The 22,621-nt window shown below is 35.7% G+C and overlaps 1 long non-coding RNA gene across 2 annotated transcripts in view; it reads right to left on the bottom strand.

Moving 5' to 3' along the window:
- Positions 1–22,621, bottom strand: part of LOC146403595 (uncharacterized) — a 97,607-nt gene that overhangs the window by 28,695 nt on the left and 46,291 nt on the right. For both annotated transcript variants that reach the window (XR_014845495.1, XR_014845494.1), the window contains exon 2: positions 4,802–4,907. This is a non-coding gene — a long non-coding RNA (uncharacterized LOC146403595). The remainder of the gene's footprint in view (positions 1–4,801; positions 4,908–22,621) is intronic.

Genomic DNA, 22,621 nt, shown 5'->3' with positions numbered 1-22,621 from the left:
ACAGACTGATATATATATAACATACACATATAAATACACGCACACACACATATAATTGAGTCACCTTGCTGTATACCTGAAACTAACGCAATATTGTAAGTAAACTACGATGTTTGGACAACTTTTAATTAATGAGGCCGTCACTATGGTAATATAACCATCCACGACATGCCTGTTCCCAGATAAGAGAATGCATTCTGAGGAACTTTGTTATGAGTATTTAGTACAAAATCACTCATTTGTTTTTCAATCCAAAGGTATGTTTATACGGGCATTCCTTTCTATCAAATGTTTATAAAAAATTCCTATACAATGCAGAGTTAAGTACAGCTTTTTCCAATCAGGAAATGGCAGGTAAAGAAACATTTTCCATTTTTTTTCTGTTCTACTTAACTTTATAACTTTGATGTGTCTACATAATTAACAATAGCTATAGATTTGTTCTCACTTTTCACTTTGCTAATTTCAATTCTATTTCCCTTTTATATCCTTTATGGGAGAGTTCTTACGAAAATTTTCAACTGCCACATGTAATTATTTATTTGATTCATTTCCTCATCTAGAAAAAAGCAAAGTAGTTCTCAATTATATTTCAATATGCCTAACATAGAATAGATATTCATAAACATATTTTAAAGAAATTAATAAAATCAGTGTAATATTTCCATTCACCTTTAAAGATTATGTAGAAGAGTGATAAAGTGTTTTGGATGATCAGGTCTTGATAGAAACTCATGGTGCTTCAGAAAAATATGGGTGTCAAGAAGAAAACGAACAACTGTCAGAACCCTCACATTGCCTTCATCATAGACAGAATACTATGGAGAGCAGAGCATTTTCTCCACACTAATTTAGGTACCCCTTTCTTCCTGTGTTAATGGGGATGTGGTTAAGATACACAGGACACATATTATTTTATCAAACAAAAAGTCTGAGTCCCCTGGGGTTCTAGCAAGAAGGAATTTGGGCCTTAGAAACAAACTCAATTCATGCTGTTTGTTTTAATGGTTAAATTTTAGAAACAGATGACTGACTGACTATTGGGAATGTTAACTTTTAACAAATTATTTTAATATAGGTAATTTGCTTTCACTATTAAAATCAAGATTTTATTACTAAAGTTTCTTCTTTAAAGAACTGATTGAATGATATAATAAAAATCTAATCATTAAAATTTAAATAAAATATTATAGTGACATGGAAAATATATAATGTTTAATTAGAATTAATCAATTTTGTGGTTGTTACCATCCTGAGTTCATCTATTCTTTCAAACTAGGGTAAAATTGGGTATATGAGTATTGAAGAACAAATATTTTCCTACAAATGCTGTGGAAATAAGGTCACTGCCTTTTGTTAAAATAATTGCAGAAAAAAGCTTGAGATGAACCTAATATTGGATCCTTTGTATGTAACACCTGTTTACTGCCAGATACTCTTAACAGTTTTCTGTGTTTTTTAAATAAGAGGAAAAAAGGAAATTTGATTAGATATTAATGCTACCTTCTTTAATTTTATCTATATAAAGCAAGTCTATAATAATTAAATGAACGTAACTTAGGAATATAATGAAATGACTTGTAAGAAAATATAAGTAGTGTGAAAAAGTACTAATTGGGATTTGTTTTTTTGATATTCTAATCGTATAAAATAACATGTACCACCTACAGAATAAATTCCAAGTAGAGGATAACGAGGAAAAATTTATCTGATCTTCTCTTAGTTTTTTATCAGAAATAAATATCTTTGTTAAGTAGCTTTTAAAAAGAGTATTTATGAAACTCTTTTACTACTTCCTTTGCAAGGAGGAACTCAGGAGAGGACAAATAAGAAACATCCTTTCTGACCTCTTTCTCCTGATCTATGCTATTTTTTATTTCCCCTTTATGAGAGAAGTTGGAAATTTAAAGGAAGCACTTATTAGCTAGCGTAAGTGTGACACAAAGGTGAGGTAAGAGAAGGTGCTTTTCTTTCTTTTTTTGTGTGCAGGGATGACACATTATTCCTCTGCTTCTCACACCCATCATTGTCCCCTCTACCACAACAATGAGCTATTCTATTTTTGTTCACACATTTTCTGGAGGCATAATCAGAAAGTGAGATCAAATTGGGTCTTTAAAATCTAGGTACTTTTCTACTAGGCAGGCCATCTCACATTGCTATTTTTCTATTTTAATACCTCATAAAGGAATCCCTTTATAGTTTGCTCATCAACTTTTCATTAAAGTCCAAGATCACTTGCAAAATTCATTAAGGCTTAATTAATTTAAAAGAAAAAAATAAAAACACTTCGGCCACAGCACATAAATACCAATATTGATTTATTTATAGCACTATATATATCTCCTCAGCAATAAAAGTCCAGCTGCTGTGATTCATTATTCATTGATAGTAGAATTCTTGCTCTTTAGACACGTAAATTAGAACAAATGAGTTACAGTTCTAGAAAAAGGTTTATGCACCTGAATTACTAAAAATCAGTAAAAATGAACATAGATATTAACCCAAGGTTGACAATAAAGAAATGATTTATTAAACAATTCATTCTTTTTGTTCTCAGTTTATCATAATTAGAGGATAATGATTAATTAAGGCAGTGTATGGTGGGAGAATTAGAGTTAGACTAAAATTTGAGGAAACTTGTTTTCTTCTTTTTTTTTTTTTGTCTTTTTAGGACCACACCCACTGCATATCGAGTTTCCCAGGCTAGGGGTCAAACTGCTAGCCTACACCGCAGCCATAGCCACGTGGGATCCGAGCCATGTCTGCAACCTACACCACAGCTCACAGCAACGCCAGATCCTAAACCCGCTGAGCAAAGCCAGGGATTGAACTTGTGTCCTCATGGATGCTAGTCAGATTTATTTCTGCTGAGCCATGACAGGAACTCCAAGTTTTCTTATGACGGCTTATTCTTAGCTAGTACTAATTGGGTGAACATTATTTTCTTCTATAAACTGCCTAGACCCCAGGATGTTGCCCTTGTCATCACATTCAACATGTTCTCTCCTTGTTATTCATTCATTTAAACACCTGTTCAACAAATATTGATACATTATTATCAGATGCTGTTCTTGGCAGTAGGGAAAAATGGAGGGGTAAGAAGACAAAACTGGAGACCTAATGACACAAGTTACAGAAATGACATGGGGAGCTTTTAAGACATTTGAATAAATAGAGAAAAATGCAGGGTAAAACAGAAGCACAAAATAGGGAGAAATTATAATTTAAGATCTCTGGAAGTATTTCAAAGGGAATATTTCGAATAAACTTGAAATTTAAGAGTGGGGAAGAAGAATCTAAAGAACTATGCAGACCACAAATGCTAAGGTCTACAAGTGAAAAAGTACATGATCCATGCATAGAACTATAATAAAGTTATAAAATCTACAGTGTAGAAAACCTCAACTTCGAGCTTATCTAAAAATTTAAAATTTCCCTGTTATAATCAGGCTATCAGAGACACTAAAATAGTCTTCTGAGCACATATAATACAGAAGCATGCTGTCTAATACAGCCATGGAAGAAGTTTATCATGAACAATTTAACATGTTCTCATTTTCTTAAGATTCAGAAGTGGAGTTCCCGTCGTGGCGCAGTGGTTAACGAATCCGACTAGGAACCATGAGGTTGCAGGTTCGGTCCCTGCCCTTGCTCAGCGGGTTAACGATCCGGCGTTGCCGTGAGCTGTGGTATAGGTTGCAGACGAGGCTCGGATCCCGCGTTGCTGTGGCTCTGAGGTAGGCCAGCGGCTACAGCTCCGATTGGACCCCTAGCCTGGGAACCTCCATATGCCGCAGAAGCGGCCAAAAGAAATAGCAAAAAAAAAAAAAAAGATTCAGAAGTAAATCCTAAAAAGAATGGAAGAGTAAAGAGTAATCCAAACCCAGTAAATGAAGGAATTCCTTGTCTTATTAACACCATATTATTGCTAATAATTTTATGATAATAGGCATTCATTTATCCTTTGAATTTTTTCTTAATATTATCTATTCAAAAGCTACAATCTTACAACAGGTTATTAAAATATACCGTTTGCGCAGCATTTCTTCTCAGCAAAGACTTTTTGAAGTCTTTTTCTTTTTCATAAGGGTGGCAAACTCCAAACTTTGAAGCATAACTTTCATTTTCTATGTCAGTGATACATAGATTGTACTTTGAAGCAGTACAACAGTTAAGAACATAATCAACAATTTAAAAAAAAAAAAGGAACCGAATTTCAAAGAGAGCTACTTAAACTCAATTAAAAGAGTCAGAAAGGTGCCAGCTCTACTTAGGCATATGTTAAGCACAGATCTCACTACATTTCAGTGAAGACTGGGCATCTAGAAAGGGGGAAAAAGAAGTAGACATGATCATACATGTGTGTTTTTTCAATTCAACACACTTGAAAATGAGAAACAGCTAAAATAATAAGCTGCTGGTATACATGTATTATGATCTACGTGACTCTGGAGCTTAAGCCGACTAGGTCATCAGAATGTCTTGATATACTACACAATCCGTTGAAAGTTAATAATTGTGGAACTGGAATTCCTGTGTGGCTCAGTGGGTTAAGGATCCAGTATTGTCACTGCAGTGGCCCAGGTCACTGCTATGGCCTACGTTCGATCTTGGAAACTTCTGCATGCCGCATGCTCCTGCCCAAAAAACAATAGCGGGACTAATGGCTGCCGTTCCAGAACACTTGACAGGCGCCTGGCATTCTACGTGGTAATTGTCACTCGAAGCACTTCTGTTACAAAAGAAAAAACAAAATTGCCTACTCAAATCTTAGGCAAAACAGGGAACTTGCTCTTACCATGGAATTGCAGAGGTCTAAGAAGCCAGCTTTCTGCTTCGTGTTTCCTGTAAGCAGTGCATGTAAGGAACATCTCTGACATGTCTTTTCACAGAGTTTGAAATTTCTACGGATAGAACAGCATGTGTTTGTTTTATATAATTTTACTGTAATCAAGGAACATCCCCCAAGTTTTTATTTCTGTCTTTGCCTCTTCCTCATCCTATGAGAAAAGATTAGTTGATTTCATGACCTTAAATATGCTTCTTAGGAGTTCCCATCATGGTGCAGCAGAAACGAATCTGACTAGGAACCATGAGGTTTCGGGTTCGATCCCTGGCCTCACTCAGTGGGTTAAAAATCTGGTGTTGCCACGAGCTGTGGTATAGGTCACAGATGCGGCTCGGATCTGACCTTGCTGTGGCTCTGGCGCAGGCCAGCAGCAACAGCTCCAATTAGACCCCTAGCCTGGGAACTTCCATATGCCAAGGGTGCGGCCCTAAAAAGACAAAAAGAAAAAAAAATTATGCTTCTTAAACTAGTCTACTTAAATTCCTCCTTAAAGTGGTAATGTTAGCTGGATCTGAATACTCTCTCCCCTCTCTCATTCCCATTATTTTCTGACCCAGATATTTATCTTTTTCTAACTTTCTCTAAATTCAGTTTAAAAGGGTTCCTAGGAGTTCCCGTCGTGGCGCAGTGGTTAACGAATCCGACTAGGAACCATGAGGTTGCCCTTGCTCAGTGGGTTAACGATCCGGTGTTGCTGTGAGCTGTGGTGTAGGTTGCAGACGCGGCTCGGATCCCGTGTTGCTGTGGCTCTGGCATAGGCTGGCAGCTACAGCTCCAACTGGACCCCTAGCCTGGGAATCTCCATATGCCACGGGAGTGGCCCAAAGAAACAGCAAAAAGACAAAAAACAAAACAAAACAAAAAAGAACATTAAACATTAAAAAATTTTAAAAAAGCGTTCCTACAGTGAAAAATATCAAGTCAGTCAGTAATAGGTTTGCCAAAGCATTGATTATTAAAGAAAATCCTACTCCATGTTAAGTTTCATTTTATCACATGATAGTGCATACCTAGCATTCTGCTGCTGAGCAGGCAGTAAGGGGGTGCATGATAGCTCATAATTTACAGAAATAACTTAACAAACTAAAATTAAAGTTTTATATTTTTATTATCACTATGACCCAACAATTGAAACAATATCAGTAATAAAATACTTTTCCCTGTAAAAATAATTAGTTTAAATTTAAAAAATTATTATTGCTGTTCCCATCATGGCTCAGTGGTTAATGAATCCAATTAGGAACCATGAGATGTGGGTTCTATCCATGGCCTTGCTCAGTGGGTTAAGGATCCCTCCCATGTTGCTGTGAGCTGTGGTATAGGTTGCAGACACAGCTCAGATCCCAAGTTGCTGTGGCTCTGGTGTAGGCCAGAGGCTACAGCTCCGATTAGACCCCTAGCCTGGGAACTTCCACATGCCGCTGGAGCAGCCCTAGAAAAGGCAAAAAGACAAAAAAAAGAAAGAAAGAAAAAAGAAAAAATTAGTATGGTCAATTTAAAAATGTAAATGTGTGCTTCCAATTTATTTATTTTATTATTTGCCCCTAATGTATACTACATGAAGTTAATTCAGAGAAATTCCAGTTATACAATATACTCAAATATAGTCATTCACTAAAGTAAGTTTTAAAGTTTTGTAATCATTTAAATTCACTTGGTTATATATAGTGTATAGTAATACTACATATTACTATTTTTCAAAGATCGATTCAAAATAAAAAGTGATAGTACATTAATTCCACTGATGAAGAAACAAAACCTAAATTGTTTTCATTCTGTCATTACATATAATTATTGGAAGTTTTGGTTTTTATCTTAAAATATAAGAGAGCAAAATAATCCACAAACTCTAAAGTGTACAATTTTTGTTCAAGTGCAAATTAGTTTGCATATGTAATATTTTATTGATTTTAATAATATGTTTAAAATTGAAAGGTATTTTTCTATTTTGTTACAATTTTGTTTTAAAACAGAAAACAAGGAGTTCCCGTCATGCACAGAGGAAACTAATCCAACTAGGAACCATGAGGTTTCAGGTTCAATCCCTGGGCTTGCTTAGTGGGTTAAGGATCTGGCATTGCCTTGAGCTGTGGTGTAGGCTGCAGATGCAGCTCAGATCCAGGGTTGCTGTGACTGTGGTACAGGCCAGCAGCTATAGCTCCGGTTAGACCCCTAACCTGGGAACCGCCATATGCCACGAGTGCAGCCCTAAAAAACAAAAAGGCAAAAAAAATCTCAAAAAAACAACAAAATAAGTCATGAAAATAAAATGTCACATCAGTGGAGCAATTCAATAGTTACCCAAATAAAACATTTTATGTTTTGGCTGTGATAAAATATGTTGATTAACTTGTGAAAAACAACTTAAGTGATCTTTATATTAGGTATAACCAAAGGGTCAATGTTACGATGCTTACTTAATACAAAACTACTGACTATGTAGTTTTACTCTTTTTTTTTTGTCTTTTGCTTTTTGAGGGCCGCACCCATGGCATATGGAGGTTCCCAGGCTAGGGGTCTAATCGGAGCTGCAGCTGCCAGCCTAAGCCAGAGCCACGCTAATGCCAGATCGGAGTTGGGTCTGCGACCTACACCACAGCTCATGGCAACGTTGGATCCTTAACCCAATGAGTGAGGCCAGGGATTGAACCTACAACTTCATGGTTACTAGTTGGGTTCATTAATCACTGAGTCACAATGGGAACTCCCTAGTTTTACTTTTTTATCTTTTCCTGAAGGAATTTGGAGATGTATATATGTATGTGTGAGTGGGTCGCTTTGCTGTACGGTAGAACATTGACAGAACACCATAAACCAACTATAATTGAAAAAATAAAAATCATTAAAAATTAAAAAAAGAAAAAAGTATCAAGAATCAACACTAATAGTGATAATAATCAATAATACAAATAAAGATGCTTGCAAAGATTGAGAGTAAGGCTTAGATGAAGATCTATAAAGAAATTTTTAATGTACTATGATATAAATAATTAAGTATGGTTTGTTGTGACTGAGAGTTAACCTCGTTAAAAGAAGTGAACTCTCCTCCACATTCCCTAGTAACCCGTACGGGAAAAGAAGCTGAAAAAGAATGGATATATGTATATGTATAACTGAATCACTTTACTGTATCCTGAAATGAACACAACATTGTAAAGCAATTACTATCCAATATAAAAATTAAATTAAATTGAAAAGTTGAGAAACTGAAAAAAAAGAGAAGGGAATCAGCTGAGTGAGCATGAAACGAATACAAAGAAAGATACCAACTCTTGTCAACTCCACGGTTTTTATACTGTTTACACACTTCCTATATGGTGGGAAAATGTTAACAGTTGTATGAATTGCTTGAAACTAAGGAATTGTTTCTTCTATCCGTTTGCACGTAATGAGACAAAAATTGGAATGCCTAGCTTAAAAAAAATCACTCTAAGAATTCCCATCATGGTTCAGCAGAAACGATCTGACCAATATCCATGAGGATGCAGGATCCCTGGCCTTGCTCAGTGGGTTGAGGATCTGGCGTTGCCGTGAGCTGTGGTGTGGGTCACAGATGAGGCTCCTATCTTGCATTGCTGTGTCTGTGGTGTAGGCCACCAGCAGCAGCTCTGATTAGACCCCTAGCCTGGGACCTTACATTTGCTTTGAGTGCAGCCCTAAAAAGCAATAATAATAATAATAATCACTTTAAAACTTGATGAGGAGTTTCCTATGTGGCTCAATGGTAAGGAACCTGACTGGTGCCCATGAGGAGGAGAGTTTGATCCCTGCCTTGCCTAGTGGGTTAAGGATCTGGCATTGCCATGAGCTTTGGTGTAGGTTGCAGATGCAGCTTGTATCCCACATTGCTGTGGCTGTGGTGTAGGTGAGCAGCTGCAGCTCCAATTTGCCCCCTAGCCTGGGAATTTCCATATGCTGCAGAGTGGCCCTAAAAAGCAGAAGCAAACAAAACAAAACAAAACAAAAAAACTGATGAAAAGCATATCCTAGGATCCATGATCTTGAGATATCTGACTATCTATCTTCTTACAAAATAGAAGATTTTGCAAAAGAACTGAAAACTATATATAAGTGGATAAAGAGTATGATATATCATGTATCACATTTAGACTTAATTATGCTTTCAGCCAAACAAAATTTTTCTTTTCCTAATTGCAAAAAATATATATATCATCAGCAAATAAAGGACACTGTGTTGATACTGAAGAAATTAGTCTTAAATTATGACCCAAAGTTGAAAGAACATTTTCTAAGAATTAATATGCTATTTTTTTCCGAAGAGAAATTGATCCAAATAATTACATTCATTTTCTGGGAAATTACCTCAAAGAACAGATAGCTACAGATATTAAAAATGCAAAGTAGCTTGAAATTCTTAACAGCATTCCCAAGGCCTTCCACTTTGATCATTTATACAAGTTGATCAGGCACATCAATCTTGAAGATGGCCAAGATGAAATAAAGGGATTAATTTTGAGCTTTTACTCTACTTCCCAGAAAAGTGCCTGAAACAAGTACACGGTCATCAAAAATATGACAAGGCAATAATCGTGGCCAATATGCATGATGGTATTGAGACACAGTGTCACAAAATTAATTCTAAAAAATCATTTCTTCCTTAAACATATTATTCTCTAAAGATGAACAGAATTCATTGTTTAGAGGGATTTCCTCAGGTGATGTATTTTGAAAATATGAAAAATAAATCCATTCTTTCTAGTCTCATCTCACCAATAGAAAATGCTACAGAGTATAGATATAATCACGAAAGACTTCCTTAAAAGGTGGAGTGTTCATTACGGAGATGTATGTACAGGCAAGATAAATTCTGAAAGTTAATTCAACTTAGGAAGTACTTAGTGATCCAGAGAATGTGAGTACAGATCAGGTGTTGCTTTCTTCTGTGTGTTTTTTCTCAGTTGTCTTTCAATTGAAGATGAAATTTGAGATGCAAATATTAAAAATACATATGTATAGAAAATGAGCAGAAGAAGACTTGAATTGCTCATAGTGAAACACCAAGCCTTGACATTAACCCTTGAAGATTGGTTCATAGGAAAAAATAGAGAAGGCTGTTAACTTTGCAACAAGAAAATGTAAGGAAGTTAATACTTTTGTGGGAAGAAAAACAATAAAATTTAGAATATACCAAAAGAAACAATAAAGGATAGTAGTTTTATGCCATCAGAAAAATCAAATAGACGGTGTTCAAATACCTCAATCATTTTTTACTAACAACTGGACGAATGCTTCAAATTAGTGGATCGAATGAAGCTAAGGAACACTAATATTTATTTTTCTAAATTTATTTTTTATGAATTTCTACCAAACCAATTATTATATGCAAGAAAATTTTGGATAATTGTAAGTTAAGTGAAACAAACTTATTGAAATTAAAAATTTATAAAAATATTTTTCTCAATCATGAATTAAAATTCATCTGGCTATGCTATTTACTAAACATTGCTATGTAAAACATATAGATTTTAACAAAGTAATGGACAAGTCTGCAGAACTTCAGACTCAAAACAAAAATGTAGTATTATCATTCATTACGGTGATAGACTGGTATGTAGATGGAAAACTGTGAGGGTTTTTTTTTATCTTTTACAAGAACAAATTCTTAAAGTCTCATCACCTTTTGTTTCCCTTTTGTCAACTGGAAAAAAAATGCACAACATAAGAGTTGTGAATTAAATTATATTTGGAACAAAATGAGGACTATAGCCCAAGAGGAAGCATTTCAGATAGCTCAGAGAAACAGCTCTGAAGAGGTGGAGGTGGAGGTGGAAGGGCCGTATATATACGTGATTTGGGTTAAGGGGAGGTATATGCAATCGAGCACACATTTTTTTCAGAAGGTTACTGCTAGTCACGAGGAGCAGACATCACCATGAATGATGTTAGTGCTTTTTTAGATATGAGGTGATGCAAGAATTGGGCTCATAAAATTTTCTCCCAAAAATAGCTAACTATCTGAAAGCATGTTCTGCCAATTTTTCCCAGAGCACAGAGTGCCTCACGCCTGAACTCCACTCTGAACTGCTTTCAGGGTGTGTTGAAGGTTAGCAGTCGCAGGTTGTGAGTCAATCCCTGAAGATCCAGAGAACAAGTGCTAATTTTTAGTTCTCACGTTTTTGTATTGTGATATTAATTTTACATTATTAATATTTGTATTATTTTACTTTATCATAATTATAAAATTCAATAAAGGAAAAAAATCACTGTGTGCTTTTTTTTGACCATTATTACTTACTTAATTTCATGACTATTCTGGAAAATAATTTCATCACAAGCAACAAGAGTATTAAAAAGAAATTGGTTCTGGAAACCAAATACAATAGCAGGCCACTGTCTTTTGAATCATTAAAATCATTAAATCTCCTCTCAAATTGTTTTTCCTTAGATAACACCTAACCCCAGTCTAGACTCAATATAGTATTTTTCTTCTAATTGTCTACTCTTTGTGTTGGACACAACTTGTACACACTTTTAAAATCCTCCGGTTGCAATCATCAGATCCATGCAAGCCTTGAGCAGCTTTTGCAAGTGCAGTTCAGAGTCTTGCCCTGAGCTGAGAATCCTGCAGTGTGAGTCCCGCCCTTGAGCTTCTCGGAGATCCATGTGTGGATTCTCACCTAGTAAGACTGCCCTGGTAGTCTAGAAGTATAAGGAATCAAAGCTAATAGGGCCACCCTAGATCAAAGGGGACAAAGACTTTTAGATGAACATTTCTGTGTTTTGCCTTTGGGTGGACAAGTCAGTGGTCCATTTCATGCAGGTTCACCAAAAGGTCCCAGGAGAAATGGGTTAACAGCGGCCGGAGAGCATCCAAGGTGATAACACATCCTCGACTGGCTTTTCCTCCTTCCTTGTTTCACTTCCCCTGCTCTATACTCCCTACCTGGGATCATACTCTGAAATCAACTAGCCTCACACAAGCTTTGACTCAGGTTCAATTTTCAGGGTGGATCTTGGGCTAAAGAACATTTAATGGGTCATCCTGGCTGCATATTCCTTAGAGGGTAAGCTGCATTCATCTATCAGACATATTTTTTTAATTTTATTTATTTATTTATTTCCACTGTACAGCACGGGGACCAAATTACACATATATATACATAATTTTTCCTCCCATTGTTGTGTTGTAAAGTAAGTATCTAGTAAGTTCTCAGTGCTACACAGCAGGATCTCATTGTAAATCCATTCCAAGAGCAATAGTTTGCATCTGTTAACGAAGTTCCTGATCCCTCCCACTCCCTCCCTCTCCCCCCCGGGGCAGCCACAAGTCTATTCTCCAAGTCCATAATTTTCTTTTCTGTGGAAAGTTTCATTTGTGCTTATCAGACATATTTAATGAGGAGATGTAACTGAGTAGAACAGTATGAGGACTTCTCAGGACCGACCCTCCCCCATATCCTCTGCTGTAGCTCTTCTCTGAAGTATTCAGATAATAGCATCTCGCACTTATTTCCTGAGTTATTCAGATGCTAAAAAACCACACCGAATGGAAGAAATTAACTACCTGATGATCATAAGCACTAGCCCACGGGCCACTGGTTCCCAAGGATTAAAAAGGTTAACTGCTCTGTTACCACAACATCAACCAATCAGAGAATTGTGCTCGTTTTGAGCTGATCACATACTCTGGGATGCCTATCCCTCACCTTGCCATAACAAAGCTTTGCTGAGGTCCTTCGGGGAGTTTGGTGTTTTGTGCACAAGTCACCTTTCCTCCTTGCTCGGCTCTGCAATAAACCTTACTCTGCTCCAGATTCTGACATTCTGGTTTGTTTGACTTCACTGTACATTGTGCACACAAACTAGTGTTCTTAACAGAAACAGTAAGTACCCCTGTTTCTACCTACAATAAATGTCCCCCTGGAAGCTCATACTATACTTCCCAAAATTTTTACATTGATATACTTAGTCATCCATCCTAAAGTCTGCCCAGAGTTTCTGTGACAATGCAACATAGCTGTTAAATATTTCAATGGTTGCCCCTCACCTGCTATTGTTACTGGCTCTCATTCTGCTACATTAAGACATTACTCCTCAATTTTCCACTGGATCTCATCTCCCTCTGAGGGAGTCCTTTCAGTTTTGCTCTTTCACTTCTTGTGTCCTTCTTTGTTAGAGCTGTTGCATTTCCTACCAAGTCCAAATTAAGAAACACATTTGATAGCCAAGAGAGTAGAATGACGGAAACGAAATACCTTTGTTACGGATAATGGTGACTTTGATGGATGCTGCTTTGGCATGTTTTAATAGCAGGTTTCCTAGGTATGTACCGTGGCAAATTTTCAATAGAGAAACTGAGACATAAACCAGAATGTAAGGAGAAGCAGCACTCCAAACTGTACAAACAGATGCATATTTTCTCTTTGCAAAAAAGTAAATGTTTTAAATTTACACCTAATTTTGCTGCCTTCTTTTCTCATATTTTAACAATTATCTGTGGAAAATGGAAGCCTACTGGTAATAAAGCTATAATCTTGTCATATGCAACAAGAAGTATTTTTCAAATCTGAAGGTTTCTTTTTAAGAAAAGGTTTTATTTTCTAGACAGCCTGCTTTGAAAATGGGAGGCTTGGGGAATTCTCATTGGAACATAAAATGACTTTTGTTTTCTCCAGTGGTTTCTTTCTTATTGCTTCTCTTGAACTCCATCCTAATCTCCATGACCCCCTTTGCTTATAAATCACCCTTTGCCTACAGAGACTTATGCAACTTTTGACTTTGGAAAAATCAGATCTACACTAAAAGGAAAAATTGAAAAAAAAAGTAAGAATACCTTGAGAGACATGAGTTAACTCTCATCTGGCTAAAATTTTGAATCAATGTAATTGCCTTCTCAAAAATATTACTCAATCGGATATTTTATATAAGATAAAATATGTATATATACTTAGAAGAGCAGGTATTATAATTGGAATTGATTTTTTCCATTGTCATGAATAGAAGAAAGATTGTTTTTTATGTTAAGGTGACTCCATCCTTATTAAAGCAGATTCCAGTGTTCCGCTAACACTTCTTACTACTCCTCCCTATTTATTTTTCTCTGCCTTTATTTATCTTAAATCAATTATTTCTTGACACTACGGTCAATTTCTTCCCTACATGGTATACTCTGTGTTTTACCATTTTTCCCATCATTGTCTTCAAGATGTTAAAGCTAATCCAGTAAAAATGAATAGACTTCTGCCACCAGTCCAATTTTATATACAAGGAACGTTGGGCTTTGGATGAAGGTCATTTGGCTTTGGAGAAACAAAATCATCTATATCCACAGAGCTTAATCTCCATATCATCATGAATTCACTTTTTTTTTTTTTTTTTTTTTTTTGCTTTTTAGGGCCACACCTGCTGCATATGGACGTTCCCAGGCAAGGGGTTGAATCAGAGCTGCAGCTGCTGACCTACATACACCACAGCTCATGGCAATGCCAGATCCTTAACCCACTGAGTGAGGCCAGGGATTGAACTCACATCCTCATGGATCATAGTCGGGTTCTTTAACTGCTGAGCCACGAAGGGAACTCCAACTTCTCTAATCTTACACTTACTTTTGCATTCCAGAAAATTCTTGCCCAGAAAGGTAAAAGATGCAAATAAAATTACCATTATTTTCAGAAGCTACTGAAAAAGTCATTAAGTAAACATCAGACAGCTAACTTTTAATAAATATACTCATTTTGAAACCTTTTTCTCAAAACCTTAGATTTGCCCTATCCACCAATCCTTAACTATATTATGATGAGCTAACTTTTCTTTTCTTTTCTTTGGCCATGCCCATGGCATGTGTAAGTTCCCAGGGCATGGATTGAACCTGTGCCACAGTAATAACCAGAGCCACATCAGTGACAATACCAGATCCTTAACCCACTGAGCCATAGGAAACTCCTAAGGAGCTAACCTTAATCAAGCCCTCACACTGAAATACATGAACTGTATTCACGTATTTGAACTGCATCCTCCAAACCTCATAAATATCCTAATTTTTTTTCTCCTCTGAAACACTATTATGACCTTTACAGGTAATTGATCTCTTTTACCATGCCTTTTAAAACATTGTTTTGGTAGAATGTAGCATTTTGAATACTTTAAAACAACTAAGTATTAGAAATGTGTTTTTGAACTGTTCTTCCTGATTTTTATTTTAGAAGGGCAAAGTCTCCAATATTCTGCTGTAGAGAGACAGACCTCTATAAATTAAATGCCTCCGTCTCTCTTCTGAGCAGAGGCATTGACAGTTTTAGTTTTGTATTATCTTTCAAGATTTTTCATAAAGCAAATAGCCTTGGAAGTTAGAAAGAATCTTCCAGAACAGAGGGCATAGTGGATGCTGTTCACATTAATAATGTAAATGTCTCTTTCCAGGGCAAAGTTCAGGTAGGTTTGCTAGAATCCTCCTTATAAAAGACTGATGTTTCCTAAACTCGGTTTTTTCTTCTAACAACCCATTGTCTATACAGGCATCACCTGGACTTTGTTTGCCACGTTACCTAGTGGGAATCTGGTCTTGAGGAACTAGCAGTAAATGATATAATGCTGACTGCTGCTGTTGCTTTGAGTCATGAACTGCTCTTTATCTAAGCAGAAGTCTTGCATCTCTGCATAAATTTTTGGCAGGGTAACTTATCAGCTCATACACAGGATAAAATCTCAGATGCTTCACAGGTCTTGACATCTGTTTGAAAGATAGCAGATTTAAAAGTAAATTCTTTCTGGGAGTTCCCATCATGCCTCAGTGGTAAAGAACCTGACTAGCATCTATGAGGATGCAGATTCAAATCCAGGTCTCACTCAGTAGGTTAAGGATCCAGCATTGCCATGAGCTGTGATGTATATCACAGATGCAGCTTGGATCTGGCATTGCTTTGGCTGTGGCCTAGGCACAGCAGCTGCAGCTCCAATTCGACCCCTAGCCTGGGAATTTCTATATACCATGGATGCGGCCCTAAAAAGATTTAAAAAAAGGTTAAATCTTTGTTCTAATCAGCTTAATATTAAAATCTGTTTTAGAAGCTACATTGATATAAGTAATGAACTACTACACCCTAGCATGTAGAGATTATTTTGATAGATTAACTAACTATAATTCAAATGCAATCTAATAATCATTATCTATGGTCAAGCACTTTAAAATGCACTTAACAGATTAAGATGACTTTATTTTCACAACAGATTGGTATGGTACATTTAGTTACCTCAGATATAAAGATATGGAAACATAACAAAATTAAGTAACATGTTCAAAGTCATAACAGGTGGTGATTGAGAGAGTCATTTTAGCACTAAAGATCTAACACTAAAACCCAAGTTCTTTCCAGAACCAAGTAGAACCCTGCAGACCCCACTCTCATCCTCAGGACAAAACCGAGCAGTTCTAAGACAGTAATGGCTCTGGGAAATTAGAGTCACAGATTCAGTGTCTGATGCATATCCCTGAGTTTTTTTGCAGATACTGTAACTTCCAAAAAGGAAAAATAGCTAATTATGTGATGACCAGACTGCAGCCATTTTATAAATGTGTCCATCTTGAGTAGTACTGATCTATGGCTAGCACACTTCTAAGAACTGGCTTCAAAAGAAGGGGATTAACATTGTTGCTCATACTAATCTATAACTTTTAGGGCCACAAAATAAGTGTAGCTTGCTCTGCCTGTATATGTAATCAGGAAAATAAAACTGTCAGCAAAGAGATGCGACAGACCTGTGTTGATATCTTCCACTCAGAATACGGTGCCCTGTATCAGCAAGAAGTTACAGAAGATAGACCTTCACCCCTAATCCCATGGAAATGGAATGATGTTTGACAGAAAGGAGTTGAAAGCAGCTCTTTTGCCCTTATCCTGTTTGCCTATTTCTGGTCCCCTAAACCTTAGAAGAAACTAGTTACAGGAATGAGATCATTAAGCAACTGCAACTAATGCCTGAGTTAATGCTCTCCTGAAATAATAACATGCCTTGTCTAATCTGTTGATTCTTTTCCTAGATAAAATGAAGAATTAAGCAGTTAAAAAGTGACTAGCTCTCTACCCCGAACATCCCTCCCCCAAGCAACTCCCCCCTAAGATCATGCATGCAAGATAACATCTGAGGAAGGAGTCAGCCAGTCTGCACTCAATGGAGAATACAGAACCCAAACCTCCTGCTTTAATGATTAAGATTCTTCACCCGCCACCCCCACCCTTTTTCACTTTTCACAAACTGCCATGACTGATCTAAGTCTTGGGTCTCTGGACACGAGTTTACCCAGATTTCTGGTTAAAACAACTTTCTTTTCTACTGGCATTTGCCTCTTGAACTATGAGGTTTATGAGTGGTGAGCAGCCAAACCTGGGCTTAGTAATATTTTCACTAGTCTATATTGTAACTTTAGAATCTCAGTTGAAATTGAACACCAACATTGCCAAAGTGTCAAACACTAGCTCACATTTACCCTTTCGTACATAAGTAACAAGTTGACCCTGCTATTATTCAATAAAGAGAGGAGCTGAAAACCAACCCAACACAATGGACTGGAAAGAAAAAGTCTCTATTAGAGGGTGGAAGAAACAAACATCATCTTCTGTTGGCTACTCATAATTTTCCCTCCTTTTTGTTTCTCAAATGTCATTAGCCTGACGTCAGAATTATAGCTACAGAAAGACAAGGGTATGTGAAAAATTTTGAAATGCAATAAATGACTGTATAACATACTTAGAATTGGGGCAGTGCTAAAGAATGTCTTTAGAACTGTAGTCAGATAAGACCATAGGAAGAAAGCTGAATTTGATTAGCAGCAACTAGAAGTGGCAAATTCTATCTACCAAATCAGGAAGCTTTAAAAATGGTCCTGCCTGGAGTTCCCGTCGTGGCGCAGTGGTTAACGAATCCGACTAGGAACCATGAGGTTGCGGGTTCGGTCCCTGCCCTTGCTCAGTGGGTTAACGATCCGGCGTTGCCGTGAGCTGTGGTGTAGGTTGCAGACGTGGCTCGGATCCAGCGTTGCTGTGGCTCTGGCGTAGGCTGGTGGCTACAGCTCTGATTGGACCCCTAGCCTGGGAACCTCCATATGCCGCGGGAGCGGCCCAAGAAATAGCAACAACAACAACAACAAAGACAAAAAGACAAAAAAAAAAAAAAAAAAAAAAAAATGGTCCTGCCTGTCTAGTCAGTGCCCTGAAAGGAACCAAGGCATATAACCAGTTCTTATAAAATGATTTCAAATTTAGGAATGATAAGCAAATGTATCAATAATTACAGCAAACCTAGTATAGCAAACAGTACAAAGGGTTTTAACTTTCCACCAAGTAACCTGAGCATGCCCATTAGCAAGTTAAGAGATAATTAAGACAATGAAAGGAGACAAGTCTAAATCACTAATACTTCATTATTATTTAGAATAATCAATGTAGTATATATTTGATACTTTATTTTTAGCTAAAATATCTAAAATAATTTAGACTTCTGTTAGCAGTACTAGAGTGTTAGGGGAAATTAATTTACTGATTTATAAAAATTCTTTAACAGTTTTTGGGAGAAAATTTCCTGTTAAGTTGTAAGTTTTCTCTGTCATACATATGAGATACCTAAAAAGAAAACTAAACATATCTAATTTAGAAATTCAGATGAAATAGTTAAAAGAAACTTTGTTACTTAATATCATAAGGAGAATTTCTGGGAGTATTTTATCCTGTTCAATTAGAATTAATTTATATTATTCAAAGGCAGTGCTGGAAGTATTTGTTACTTGCTACATATAAAAACTAAAATTTTCTAAGTTGAACTGAAAGATTCTTTAAGTTAGTTTTACACTCTATTTTTAAGTTAATAACCTGAAAGTAAATTTAAAATACATCTTTCTGTAATTCTGATGTACACTTGGAAACCTCTGTTCTAGTCTCCCTCTTTGGTATCCTGGGCTACACTTGCATTAAACTAAATGCATTAAGTTCTGTAACTCTGTATCAGTGTTTCATTTTTCACTTCACAGGCAAACATCTGCTGGGATATAAACTTGTTTTAATGTTTCTCAATGTTTCATGGCTTTCTGTTTAGATGTCTTGCCCACAATGCGAGAGAAATATATTCCAAAGGAATTAACAGGGTTGGTGTTTTTCTAAATAGTAGCGTTAAAATTTAATTTGTTTGTTAATGGCTTATAGAAAAACAATTGATTTTTATATTTGGCCTTATATCCTGTGACCATTAATTTTCTTATTATTCATCTAAATACTGAATCTCATTGCTTATGAGTCTTGTACTGTTTATAAGACTAATCAAGTGGCCTTCTAACAAGGACAGTCTTCTGTTTCAATCATTATTCTTTTTCTTTTCTTGCCTTTTCTATTGACTTGGGATTTCAATACAATTTTTAACGGAAAGAGTTTTAGCTAGCACACCCATACTTCTCAATCTCAGCAGCAATGGTTTCAGTACTTTACCATTAACCATGTATTGCTGTTTAATATCAGACCTGGAGGTATTTTCCAGCATTTTACTTCCTTTGAAAATTCTGAACTCATTTTATTGTTTTTCAGCTGCATGAAACTGCTGGGGGAAAAGGAAAAAAAAAAAAAAAAAAAAAGCCTCTGCTTTAAGGTCTCTGTGCTTTTGGAGCTATTGTCCTGGTCGACTTAATCAGCATGTCTTAATGAGTATGTATTTACCGAGGGTCATGATCATTCCTCTGAGCTGCTTCTTCCTTAATACTGAGCTCTCAAGTTCTACTTCCTTTGAGTATCAGAATTCTAAATTCTGTATCCTAAGATCTGTAAAATTTACATTATATACACAGGTTCTTCTGCAACTAAATGGATACTTTTTCCATAAGCCCGGAGGTAGCCTCTCCAACCCAGAAAGGAAGAGTCTGACCTCAGCAAGTCCCCCTTTCTGCAGGTTTTGGCCCTTCGATCCTGATCACCATAGCAGCTCTCCACTGTCTTTAAAAACATTGTTTTAGATTTGTTTTTTTAATCTAGATAATCTCATTAGGAACAATAGTCTCCTACAAACAAATTATCATAAAACACTGCATAACTAAATGGAAAATGTTTACTTTTCTATTATTTTTACTTATAACAATGTTATTATCACCCAATTTTTAATGATTATGTTACAGTTTATATTTGGTAATTTTATCATTTGAAATACATGATGGTCAAATAATCATTTCTATACTTCCCCTGCTATATCTCCTTAATGGTTGATCTTCAATCATGTGGTTTTCAATACTGGATTATGAACATAACCCTATTGATATTGCAATTATGTTTAATCTCTGGATATGTTGTGCAACCTTGGATGAGGGTTCAAATGTCCAACTAGGTCTTGATTTTTCCTCTGTTGGGCACTCAGTAGATCACAGGCCAGGGAATACTCATATTAATATTCGAGCTCACATTTTCAAACAATATGTTATGTAATTCAAATATTTAAACCCACTTGACAGTGGATCATTGTTATGAGGGGACCTTTTTTTTTAGTCTAAGGCCAGGACAACTTACAGAAATTTTCTGACATCCACTTGCTTTGGTGATTGAATTTTATATCTAATCCACCCTTTCTTTGGGGTCATAGCCTTTAGAAGAACCTGGCTATGTGGAGGATTCCTTTTCTAATTCTCTTGTAATATGTAGGTCTTTGTCAAGGTCTAAATTTTCTCTCTACGTATGGTCAATAAAACACAAATCTTACTTTCATCAGTCCCTTAAAAAAGCACATTCCTAGTATTTCTGGAACTTCTGCAGAATCGTTTCCTTTGAGTCCTAGTATTTCTGGAACTTCTGCAGAATCGTTTCCTTTGATTATGTTCTTAATGTTTTTTAAAATGTAATTCTTCTCAATAATTTATTTTTGCGATTTGTGTTTTTGATACTTGAAAATTTTAATGTTCATCTTACTTCAGAATACTTTAAAAAAAAAATTCTATACCTCATTTCTAGGTATTTGAAGCAGGACAGTGCCTACAGAATACCAGGATTGTATGTTCCAAGACAGTACCTATACACACATTAAATAAATGGTTTACAGTTATGCCCCCAATGCATTCTTTCCCCATGCTTAAAGGATTTGCAGTGGTGTAGCACTATGCCATCAAATAAGCTGAAACGATCACTGTAGATCTTGTAGAATTTGAAATGAATAGGCCAACATATCACAAATCAGATTACTCCACAGTAGCGTGGAAACTCTATAAATCCCCACATTTGAGTGACATGGGTTAAATCAAGCATATAAATTGTGCTTTATCCCTCATATAATTCACTCTCAGTGGAAAAAAAATGTTCTTGCTGTTCAATTTAGACTTAAATTTCTAGTTCATATTAAACAGGTAAAATTATTTAAAATACTAAAGAAAGAACAATTAGCATTGCAAGCCAGTGTCAGAAGAAAGTCCAACATCAGAAGAAAGTTTTCAAATTGAACACTGTAGCAAGAGAGTTCTTTCTGCAGCAGAGTAGAGTCAGCGAGAGTGCCCATAACTGTACTTTATCACAAAACACAGACTTGCATGGCTGAAAAAGATAGTGCTTCAATGCCAGATAGAAACTGCATGGTGAGCTTGGCAGCACAGGCAAGCACTTTCAGGAAGAAAGCAGACAAGAAGTGTGGCAGCCCATTCACTTCCACAGGGAGTGGATAAATTGCTAGGTGACTAAAAATAGACAATGCCACATTTTCTATTAATTGAAAATAAAATAATGCTTCTCTTCCCATTTCCTTTTGATGAATATTAATCACTTCATGCTATTTTAAAACTGGGAGCTGCACTAAAATATCTATGGTACATTGGAAAGTTATAATTTTCTACATTTGCATTATTTCAACACAAGTTGCAAAACATTTTCATATATTTATACAGTGTGTCACCCTAAATCAATTTGTCTAAGCACATACATACAAATGTATCTGTGAATAAATATTTTGTATCTAATTTAATTAGATACAATAATTTTATTAGGGTAATTATTCAGACACATAAGCCACATAAGAAAATTCTAAATCATAACGTAATGTCCTTTCCAAAGGAAAAATTAATTTTGAAGAAACTCTACTTCAAATACTGTTATTTGCTTTTCATTGTTAATTTATTCACATCTTCTAATGAAATAGCAAAGGAAAACATACAATTACTATTAGTAACAATATTATATAACTTATTTCAGTGTTATATTACTTATATGAGGATATATATATATATTTTAAGAACTTTAAAATGCTCTAACAAAAGCAGTTTTAAAAAGAATATTAGTATCTTTAACACGTAATTATTTCAATAATATTTTTATATCTATAAGGCTTAGAGTGAATGAGTAGTGTCTAAAAAAATTAGAATACATCACATAGTGTTAAAAATTTTAATTACGTCATTAAAAGATGATATGAACTGAAATGATTATCTTTTTACAGTGCAAATCTTGCAATTGTATTTCTAAAACACTAATTTATAAGGACTGTAAAACAAAATCTCAAGACAAGCAATATGAGACTTTGTCATATCATTATTGAAAAATGTACTATAACATTTAGACAGCTGTCTATTTGTCAGTAATATGTTTCCTATTCAAGGACATATGAGTACAGACTAAAAAAATGAAAAATGAAATTGTATTACTATATGTAATGGACTGTTTCTGCAAAAAAAGATAAAAATCTAGAATCTGATTCAAATTAAAAATAAACAAAAGACTGATCATAATTAAGGAATACATTTTCTATTCCCAAAGTTATTAGCTATTTCACTGAACCACATTTCTTGAAAACATTCAGTCTCTGGCC

The sequence above is a fragment of the Sus scrofa genome, chromosome 5 (genome assembly GCF_054392235.1).
Source record: "Sus scrofa isolate SSC_HxYL_T2T_F1_AM1 chromosome 5, Sscrofa_HxYL_maternal_Yorkshire_Landrace_v2.0, whole genome shotgun sequence".
Lineage (NCBI taxonomy): Eukaryota > Metazoa > Chordata > Mammalia > Artiodactyla > Suidae > Sus > Sus scrofa.
This window is presented reverse-complemented; position numbering and strand designations above follow the sequence as displayed.